At 42.1% G+C, this 9,490-nt stretch overlaps 1 protein-coding gene across 4 annotated transcripts in view; it reads right to left on the reverse strand.

The window, feature by feature from the left end:
* The window catches only part of ANKRD52 (ankyrin repeat domain 52), a 119,761-nt gene that overhangs the window by 109,553 nt on the left and 718 nt on the right, over window positions 1-9,490 (reverse strand). The gene's annotated exons all lie outside the window — the stretch shown is intronic.

Consider the following 9,490-nt stretch of genomic DNA (forward strand, 5'->3'; position numbering starts at 1 on the left):
GGTTAAAGTGAATTGGGCTGAGCTTCAGAACCACACACAACTTGTGGACAGGTGTGGCACGGTGTAGTAAAAGGTTTATCTAATCCTTTAAACAGTGATCCCTATCATAACAACCTTTTTTGAAAAAAAATTAATCTCACGACAATGAGCAGTCGGCGGTCCGTCTGCTAAAACCCCTGGTAACCATCCAATATGATCATATGAAGTTGCTGGTGCCTAAACATTTCTTCTGCAGTGAGAAATCCAACAATATATCTATTGACTACCACTAGGAATTAGGGATGTGACGATACCAGAATTTGGTCTTCGATACTTCGTGTAGTATTGCGATACTCTATACCAAAATGATACTTTTGCCAATAATAATTTAAAAAAAGTTCTTCCATTTTCTGATGTGAGGCGCAAGGTGTGATGAATTTTGAACCTCCACGTGCGTCACATTAATAGTAATTAACCCCATTGTGTTCCTCAGTCATAATGGACAACGTTGGGTTAATGTGTGGGGTACATGATGGGGTTAATTACTATTAGGCTGGGTTCACACGATCTATTTTCAGACGTAATGGAGGCGTTTTACGCCTCGAATTACGGCTGAAAAAACGGCTCCAATACGTCGGCAAACATCTGCCCATTACTTTCAATGGGCTTTACGATGTACTGTGCCGACGACCTGTCATTTTACGCATCGCTGTCAAAAGACGGCACGTAAAAATACAGCCTCGTCAAAAGAAGTGCAGGACACTTCTTGGGACATAATTGGAGCCGTTTTTCATTGACTATTGAAAGCAGCTCCAAAAACGCCTCAAAAAACGCCTGAAAAGATGCTCCAAATTTCATTTTCAGGGTATGTGCACACGTAGGGACCAAAAACGTCTGAAAATACAGAGCTGTTTTCAAGGGAAAACAGCCCCTGATTTTCAAACGTTTTTTGAGCAACTCGCGTTTTTCGCCGCGTTTTTTACGTCAGTTTTTGGAGCTGTTTTCATTGGAGTCTATGAGAAAACAGCTCCAAAAACGTCCAAAGAAGTGTCCTGCACGTCTTTTGACGAGGCTGTATTTTTACACGTCGTCGTTTGACAGCTGTCAAACGACGACGCGTAAATGACAGGTCATCTGCACAGTACGTCGGCAAACCCATTCAAACGAATAGGCAGATGTTTGCCGACGTGTTGTAGCCGTATTTTCAGACGTAAAACGAGGCATAATACGCCTCGTTTACGTCTGAAAATAGGTCGTGTGAACCCAGCATCAGCTTCAAAAACGCCTGAAAATCAGAGGCTGTTTTCTCGGAAATCAGCTCCGTATTTTCAGACGTTTTTTGTTAAGCGTGTGAACACACCCCAAATGTGAGGCACATTGAGGTTAAAAATTCATACCTCGTGCCTCACATTAAAAAGTGAAAGAAAGCAGATTTTATTTTAAAACAGCGGGAACATGAATGACACTATAAATGTGTTATTACAGTCGGGACAATACAGAATGTGTGTATATTTTATGTATCGAGACTTCTTTGAATTTTTATTGTAATGTGTGTGTGTGTGTGCTTTTTTTAAATTTAGTTAATATTACTATTTTTTTTACTTTTTTAAACTTTAATGTACTGGCATATATCTATATACCAGTACATTAGCCTGTGTACTGATAGGTATGTCCTAACAACTGCCTGTGTACTAAGTATGCCCAAACAGGAAATATGGTCAGACAGCCCTGGGGTCCTTCAATGGACCCTGGACTGTCTGCCCGCATATGGTATGGCCCTCGATGGCGTCACAGGAATTGCCTGCGACGCGGTCCAAAGGGCATCCCCCTTTTCATTTTCCCCAGAATGCTACGATCAGCTTGATCGCAGCATTCAAGAGAATATCGGCGGAAATGAGAGGTTTCTCTGATCTCAGCCGCGGCTGTGTAATACACCCATTGCCCCGCTCCTGACAATAAGTGCACGTGCGGTCAGCATGAGGTCATGCAGTCGGCGCTGCACTAATGAGCAGCGGCACAGACACTGAAGACAGAACATGGGGGTGTTTTGCAGTGCGCCTGCCGTGTTCCGTCTTCAGTGCCGCCGCTCATTAGCGCGGCGCTGGCCGCATCACATCATGCTGCCCGCACGCGCAGTTCTCAGGAGTGGGGCAATGGCTGTATTACACAGCTGCAGCCCCGCTCTCATACATTCATGCATTACTATACTTAGCTGTGCAGCTGCACAGCTTAGTATCGAAATATATGAAATGACGGTATCGAACCGTTTGAGGGTGCACGGCATCAAAATTTTGATGCATCCCTACTAGGAATAATAAATCACTGGAAGATCATTTCCTGGCATGTAAATAGTGGTTAGAATCCACATGACACCTTATCGCTATGTCAGAGTATTTGCACGTTTTACTACTCTACTGTATTTAGCCCCTTCACTGCCAGGCTGCAACTACTACCCTTAGATGGTGAAAGGGTAAACTGTAAAATCCTTGCTTTACTCAACTTGCACTAGTCCCGAGTTACAATGACAATTAAACAAGCATTTACATCCCAGAGCGTCAGTCCCAAACAAGCATTTACATCCCAGAGCGTCAGTCCCAACTGTGCTGGTTGCTATATGAACCAGTTCACAGTTTGGATAGACGCAGCTCCTGGAGTTACTTTGTTCTACATCGGATCAATCCAACCGGGATTACAGGGAGATTTCAGCTCAGGGCCTTCACAAGGCTCCGTTTATATTCAGTGTCTACACCAGGGAAATCTCTGGTGTGCGTACAATGTAAATCCCGGACAAATCCAGCTGTATTCCATACATAGGCTCCAATGTAGGGCTGGGAGATTAATCAAATTAATTTGCCCTCAAGGGCTCTCACGATTCTATTTTTTATTTTTTTTTAACAAAATCGTTGAATTTATTCTGTAGTCGCGCCGAGAAGCAAGGGGATGCTCCGCTCCGCTACTACCTGGTCCACCCCATCCGGTCTTTGCTTCCCCATGGAACTGCTGATCAGTACTGTATCATTTTGTTCAGTACAGAACAGCAATTCCATGGGGAAGCAGAGACTCCTGCATATCCCACCACCACCCCTCCCTTGAAGATCGCGCCGCTGTAGCTGCCACTAGGAGCTGAATCCCCAGCCACAGATTGCCGACGCTTTGGCTGGGAATTCAGCTCCTAGTGGGAGCTACAGTGGCGCGATCGACAAGGGAGGCGTGCTATCTAGGACAGCGTCATACATCCAACACCTCCAGCGAAACCCCAACATTTTGGTGTGGGGCAGTCGGACCGCCACTCATCAGTTTCTTATATCACCTATCCTGTGGATAGGTGATAAATGATTATAGGAAAACCCCTCTACGATATATATAACAAGTTGCTAAATGTTTTAAACTAGTATTTAATCCTTTCAGGACCAAGGGTCACCAATGCCTCAATGACCAGGCCTAAATTTAAAGTTTTCGCATACATTCTTTTACAGTTATAACTTTTGTACTACTTTGGATAACTTAACCATTTTTCTTCACTAAGTAACCTACTACTACTGCTTGCCTATTTTAACACTAAGGGGCACAGGGAATACAAAGTATATATACACACACATGTTGTGTAACAGTTTTTCTTCTCTTCTTCTGCCATTTTCTCAGTCTCCTCTCTGAAACACCTGTGAGAGTGGAGAGGACAAGCGGGAAAAGTTTGTTTAGACATCACCATGATTCGTTGATCATGGTGATCACCTGCTCAGAAGCCGAATCAATTGGTTCCGCTATTAGTGAGCAGGTTGCTGGGGGGACAGTGCCGGTGTCAGAGCGCTCTCCTCAGCGCCATGCAGGCACAAACACGGGACTGTAGATTTGAGTCCTAGCTGCAGGGGGCATATGCGACTAGGGCATGAATCTACATATTTGTGGCATGAAGGGTTTAATCATTGAAACAACTAATTATAAATCACACTATAAAGAATCATTGCAGCCTTATGATACAAAAATAAGTGGGTTTTTTTTTAACCCCTCCCCTCCGCAGCCATTTTTCTGAATTTCACTTGTCCCCCCCCCCCACACACCTTCCAAAAGCCGTTATTTTTTTATTTTTCCATCAATATTGCCGTATGAGGGCTTGTTTTTTGCGGGACGAGTTGTAGATTTTCACAGCACCATTTATTGTACCATATAATGTAGTGGGAAACGAGAAAAAAAAAAAAAAAAAAGAGAGACATTCTGAGAGTCATTTTTTTTCGGGTCATGCTGTAGTTTATATTGGTACCATTTTGGGGTACATGAGACTTTTTGATCAATTTTTATTTCATTTTTTGTGTGAGGTGAAGTGACCAAAAAACAGCAATTCTGAAGTTTAAAATTTTTTTTTACAGCGTTCACCGTACGGACTAAATAATGATATATTGTAATCATTCAGACTTTTATGGACGCATCAAAACCAGTTATGTTCGGTTTTTTTACGTTGTGCTTGAGGGAAAAGGGTTTAAAGGACAGGTGTCGCGGGAAAAAAAAATTTTTATATAAATTTGCTTTTAGTGTGTTATTAAAATAAATTTTATTTATTTGTGTTTTTGTGTTTTACTTTGTTTTTTTCTTACTTTTACTTCACTATGGGGGCTGCCATTTTTTTTCATCTCTGTAGGTGTCGATTAACGACACATACAGAGATGGAATACGGCACATACATCCCCATAGAGAATGCGAACGGGAGCCGTTCCATTCACTATAGCGTACGCCACCTGTGTGGGAACGGCGCATGCGCCGCTCATACACAGTCTAAAAGGAAGGTCTTTGGCCGAGCGACATCCGGTGCCATTTTCATGTGGACCGGAAGCCGCACAGTAAGACGACTACTTCCGGTCGCGGCTTCCGGACATATGTTCAGAAGCAAGGACTAAGAGCGGAGGGAGCGGCGGCGGCAGGAGCAGGTAAGTTATGTTTGTGTTTTACTGTGTGATTACCACTGTATCCAATCCTCCTACACTGTGCATTCGCTCAAAAAATGGCAGCACACAGTGTAGGAGGTTTGAACATTCAACCCCCTCCTTTCTCCTGGCACTAGCCAGGATAAAGGAGGGGGATTGTTTGAGCACACTAGAGCGAGTGTCTTCTCCAATTTTGCCGCATAAAGCAATGAGGTTGCTTTACCACATGCCAATGCTGCAATTTTGGGAATTGCTCCCTCTAGTGACCAGCACATGGAAATGTTAGAAATTAGAATCTAATTTATAATATTTCCTGACTTGTGAAAAAATTAAAAAAATTAGAACAATGTGTAATCATGTCTATACATAAACTAACTGTTTAACTAAAAAAAAAAAAATTCTAGCGACACATTCCCTTTAACAATTTTTTATTTATTAAAAAATATATATATTTTACTGTTTTTTTTACTTGTCCTCCCTAGGGTATTTAACCAGCGATCGTTAGATTGCTTGCACGATATACTGCAATACTAATGTAAAGGTAAATTTTAAGCAAAAACAGATATATTACACATATCATTAAATATATAATAAAAAACAAAAACTGAACAAACCATTCCTTATCATTAGAAAACGTGAGAAGTAGTTGTTTTGGTGAGGACCAGTCAATAGCAGCAGTTAACGGTGGAACAGGGGACCACAGAGAGACGTCAGCCAATTCCAGACCCAAGCAATAGCAAACTATGAGCTAGTATGAGGGTTGATAGAGTAGAGTTTTAACCAGCATAATCCATGCTGACAATGTAGGGACCTTTGGATGTTTCCAATTCAGGAGAATAGTATTTTTAGCATAGAACAATAGGAGTGTCACAAGAGATCTAACAGCTATAGTAGGTACAAGTTAACCCGTTAGTGACCGGCCCATCGTGTTTCTACGTCGGTCACTAACGGGCCTTATTCCGATGCCAGACTTTTTACGTCGCGGCATCGGAATAAGTTAACAGAGTAGGGAGCTGTCAAAAGTATTGCAGTGTATTATAAATGCGATTGCAGAATCGCATATTATAGTCCCCTAGTGGGACTAGTAAAAAAGTGAAAAAAAAGTTTAATAAAAAGTTAATTTAAAAAATTTTTGAAAAAAAATGAAAAACCCAGCTTTTCCCCTTACAAAATTCTTTACTATTAAAAAAACAAAATAACGTTAAAAAGTTACACATATTTGGTATCGCCGCGTCCGTAACGACCCCGACTATAAATCTATTACATTATTTAACCCGCACGGTGAATGCCGTAAAAAATGTAATAAAAAACTATGGAAAAATTGCTGTTTTCTGTGAATACTGACTTTAAAAAAATGTGATAAAAAGTGATCAAAAAGTCGCATCTACTCCAAAATGGTACCAATAAAAACTACAAGTCTTCCCGCAAAAAAAAAAGCCCTCACACAACCGCATCGGCGAAAAAATAAAACCGTTACGGCTCTTCAAATATGGAGACACAAAAACAAATAATTTTGAAAAAAAATGCGTTTTTACTGTGTAAAAGTAGTAAAACATACAAAAACTATACAAATTTTGTATCGCTGCAATCGTAACAACCCGCTGAATAAAGTTATTGTGTTATTTATATCACACGGTAAACGGCGTAGATTTAAGACGCGAAAAAGAGTGGCGAAATTTCAGGTTTTTTTCTATTTCCCCCCAAATAAAAGTTAATCAAGAAATAATATGTCCCCCAAAATGGTGCTATTAAAAAATACAACTTGTCCCGCAAAAATAAAAAAGGTTATAGCTCTTGGAATGCGACAATGGAAAAACTTAAAAAATGGCTTGGTCATTAAGGTTTAAAATAGGCTGGTCATTAAGGGGTTAAATAAATGTACGTTTAGTGTACACTAAGGATTTTACCTGATACGCATTGTACAGTTAGGCTCCTTAGATCTAGTATACATACAAGAGTTTCTATTCAATGTCTGGTGTGCAATATATTTTTAAAAAAAACGAAAAAAACACTAAAGAACAAACATAAAACTTCATTTATCCATATATGCAGTTTAAAATATGGTTTCTCGCTGCAGTTTTGGGGCATATTCTAATTTATCTGGTGAGACCTCCAAAGCTGCATTTCATTACCACATGAGAACTACAAGCAGTTGTAATACATGCTGTTTTCATTGCTGCACAAAATGCCAAACAAAACAAAAAACACAAGGATAGAGGGTTCTGCAGTTTTAACTACCACAGCATACCTCAAACACAGCTCCGTTTCTAATAGCCACATAGTATAAAACTAGCTTTGGCTTACACGCAAATCTAGCATGCTGGAGCCGCTCACACTATGCCCTCCTAGGAACTCACATACATGTGAAGTACAAAAGTTAATGGGGGATGCTGGGTGATCATTGGTAGCCATAACAACACTATGGACATCAGTCATGTGACCGTAGTGGCAAAACATCAGTCACATGAGGCGTTCTCTCTGCTGACGTGTTGGTGAACACAGAGCAGACTGGTGGCATTGGAGAAGTACAAACACAGTAGAATGAGAATACTGATACCATTTATTTAGGCTCTGTTCACACTGGGATCATGACTTCCGTTTAGAAGTAAGAAAATCTCCCCAAAACGTATCTGATGTAAGTGGCAGTTTTATTTTATGAACATTCCCAGGTGAGTGACCCATTAGAATGAATAGTATGAGCAGCTTGACCTAATGGTGGTAGCGCTCATTGCTGATATTACGGCTAGGGTTACACAACGACAAAGGTCACACGACCAAAAGATTGCTGTCACCCTGCCTGTGTCGCAGTAATGAAAGTGTATGTAGCCGCGTTGCGCCGCAACAACACTGTCAAAAGTCGGAAAGATTTTTTGCGCCTGTTGTGTCGCGGTAACCTGCGGGTCACAATGTGGCCACATTCACTTTCTTTAGGCTATGTTCACACAGAGTTTCTTTGCAGGTGGAATTTCTGCCTCAAAATTCAGTTTGCAAGTTTGAGGCAGATTTTCCTCTCCCTGCACGCCGATTTGTGACTTTTTCCGCCCGCGGCCATTGAGCGACGCGGACATAAAACGCCACTAAATACGCTTTCTCTGCCTCCCATTGATGTCAAAGGGAGGTCAGAGGCGTAAACGCCTGACGATAGGGCATGCTGCTTCTTTTCCCCGCGAGGTGGTTTTACCGCTCGCGGGAGAAATCCGCCCCCCATTGAAATCAATGGGAGGCTTTTTAGGGCCGTTTTTGACGGGTTTTAAGGCACGGTTTCCGCGTCAAAACAATTCTGTGTAAACCCAGCCTTACTGGGGTGCAGGCAGGGAGACTAAGCGATCTTTGGTCACGTGACCTGTGTTGCGGCCAAACTTGCCGTGTAGTTCTAGCCATAGGCTACAGAGAAGCGCCACCCCAGCTGTTATTACCACATTGCTGCCAGTCAACTAAAATGGCCACCATAGCAGAGGTTGTCACCCAGCTTTCCCAGACTCCTGAACGGCAATCCTGTCTCGTTATGCAGGGATTTGGTATTGAGGTATAACTAGGCACAGTTACCATGACATTCCAAAAGCTGGATGACCACCCCTGTGTGAACAGTGAGGCTAGTCAGATGCTCAGGATTTGCACTCATGATTTCTGCCACAGATAGGCCTCGTTCACACCTGTGTTAGAGGCCTCCCTCACAGATCAGCCCAAAAATACCGGAAACAATAGAACAGCAAGCTGCGCTATTGTTTCCAGTAAAGCGCCAGACACCATGATGGAAGCCCAACAGAACCTTTAGGCTACATGCTCACGTTGCGTATTTTGCTGCGGAAAACAAGCAGCATAACCGCAAGTAATTTGCAGGAAGAAAACGCACCAGAAGGTGCGTTTTTCAGGGGGTGTTTACGTTTTGATGCCTAAATCGCGGCGTTTTCACACGAGTTTGCTCTGCTCTAGGCAGATCGAACTCGCAAGCGGAAACACAATATATTGACATGTAAAGTCCTCACTGCAGGTCAATTTGCAGCGTGTACATGAGATTTCTTGGAATCATGGTCTATACTGGTGCTGTATTACGCTGCGGTTTTGCCGCACACAACAAACCGCACGTAATACGCATAGTGTGAATTGATCCTTGAAGTCAATGGTTTCCGCTGGGCGTCGATGGTGGCAGCCATGAAACGGAATCAGCGCTTCCGATATTTTTGTTCTGCTCCTCTGACGGAGCAGAATAATGGAAACACCAACACAGATGTGAACACAGCCTAATCCACAGCTTTTCACACCTGCGGCTTGGACAAAAAAATAAATAAAATGTGCACAGATTTTGTCCCGCTGCTTGGGAATAGAGTATAAAATACCCCATTTACTTGCATTGGATGCAGAACATGAGCAGATTTCATGATTTAAGTTTTAATCTACACCCAAGTCCTGAAGGTGTGAACATGGCCTAATGGTAATGGTGATCACCCAGCTTTCCCATAAACAGATAAGCAAGAAGTCACAACTAAATACTGGTTTACATTCCCATCGTAGTGAGAAAAATATCTGCTGTTCTCTGGCAGCAGATTACATGGTGAACTTCGATCGGTAGATAAACATTGTTCAGCAGGTCGGAG

The sequence above is a fragment of the Rhinoderma darwinii genome, chromosome 2, assembly GCF_050947455.1.
Source record: "Rhinoderma darwinii isolate aRhiDar2 chromosome 2, aRhiDar2.hap1, whole genome shotgun sequence".
Lineage (NCBI taxonomy): Eukaryota > Metazoa > Chordata > Amphibia > Anura > Rhinodermatidae > Rhinoderma > Rhinoderma darwinii.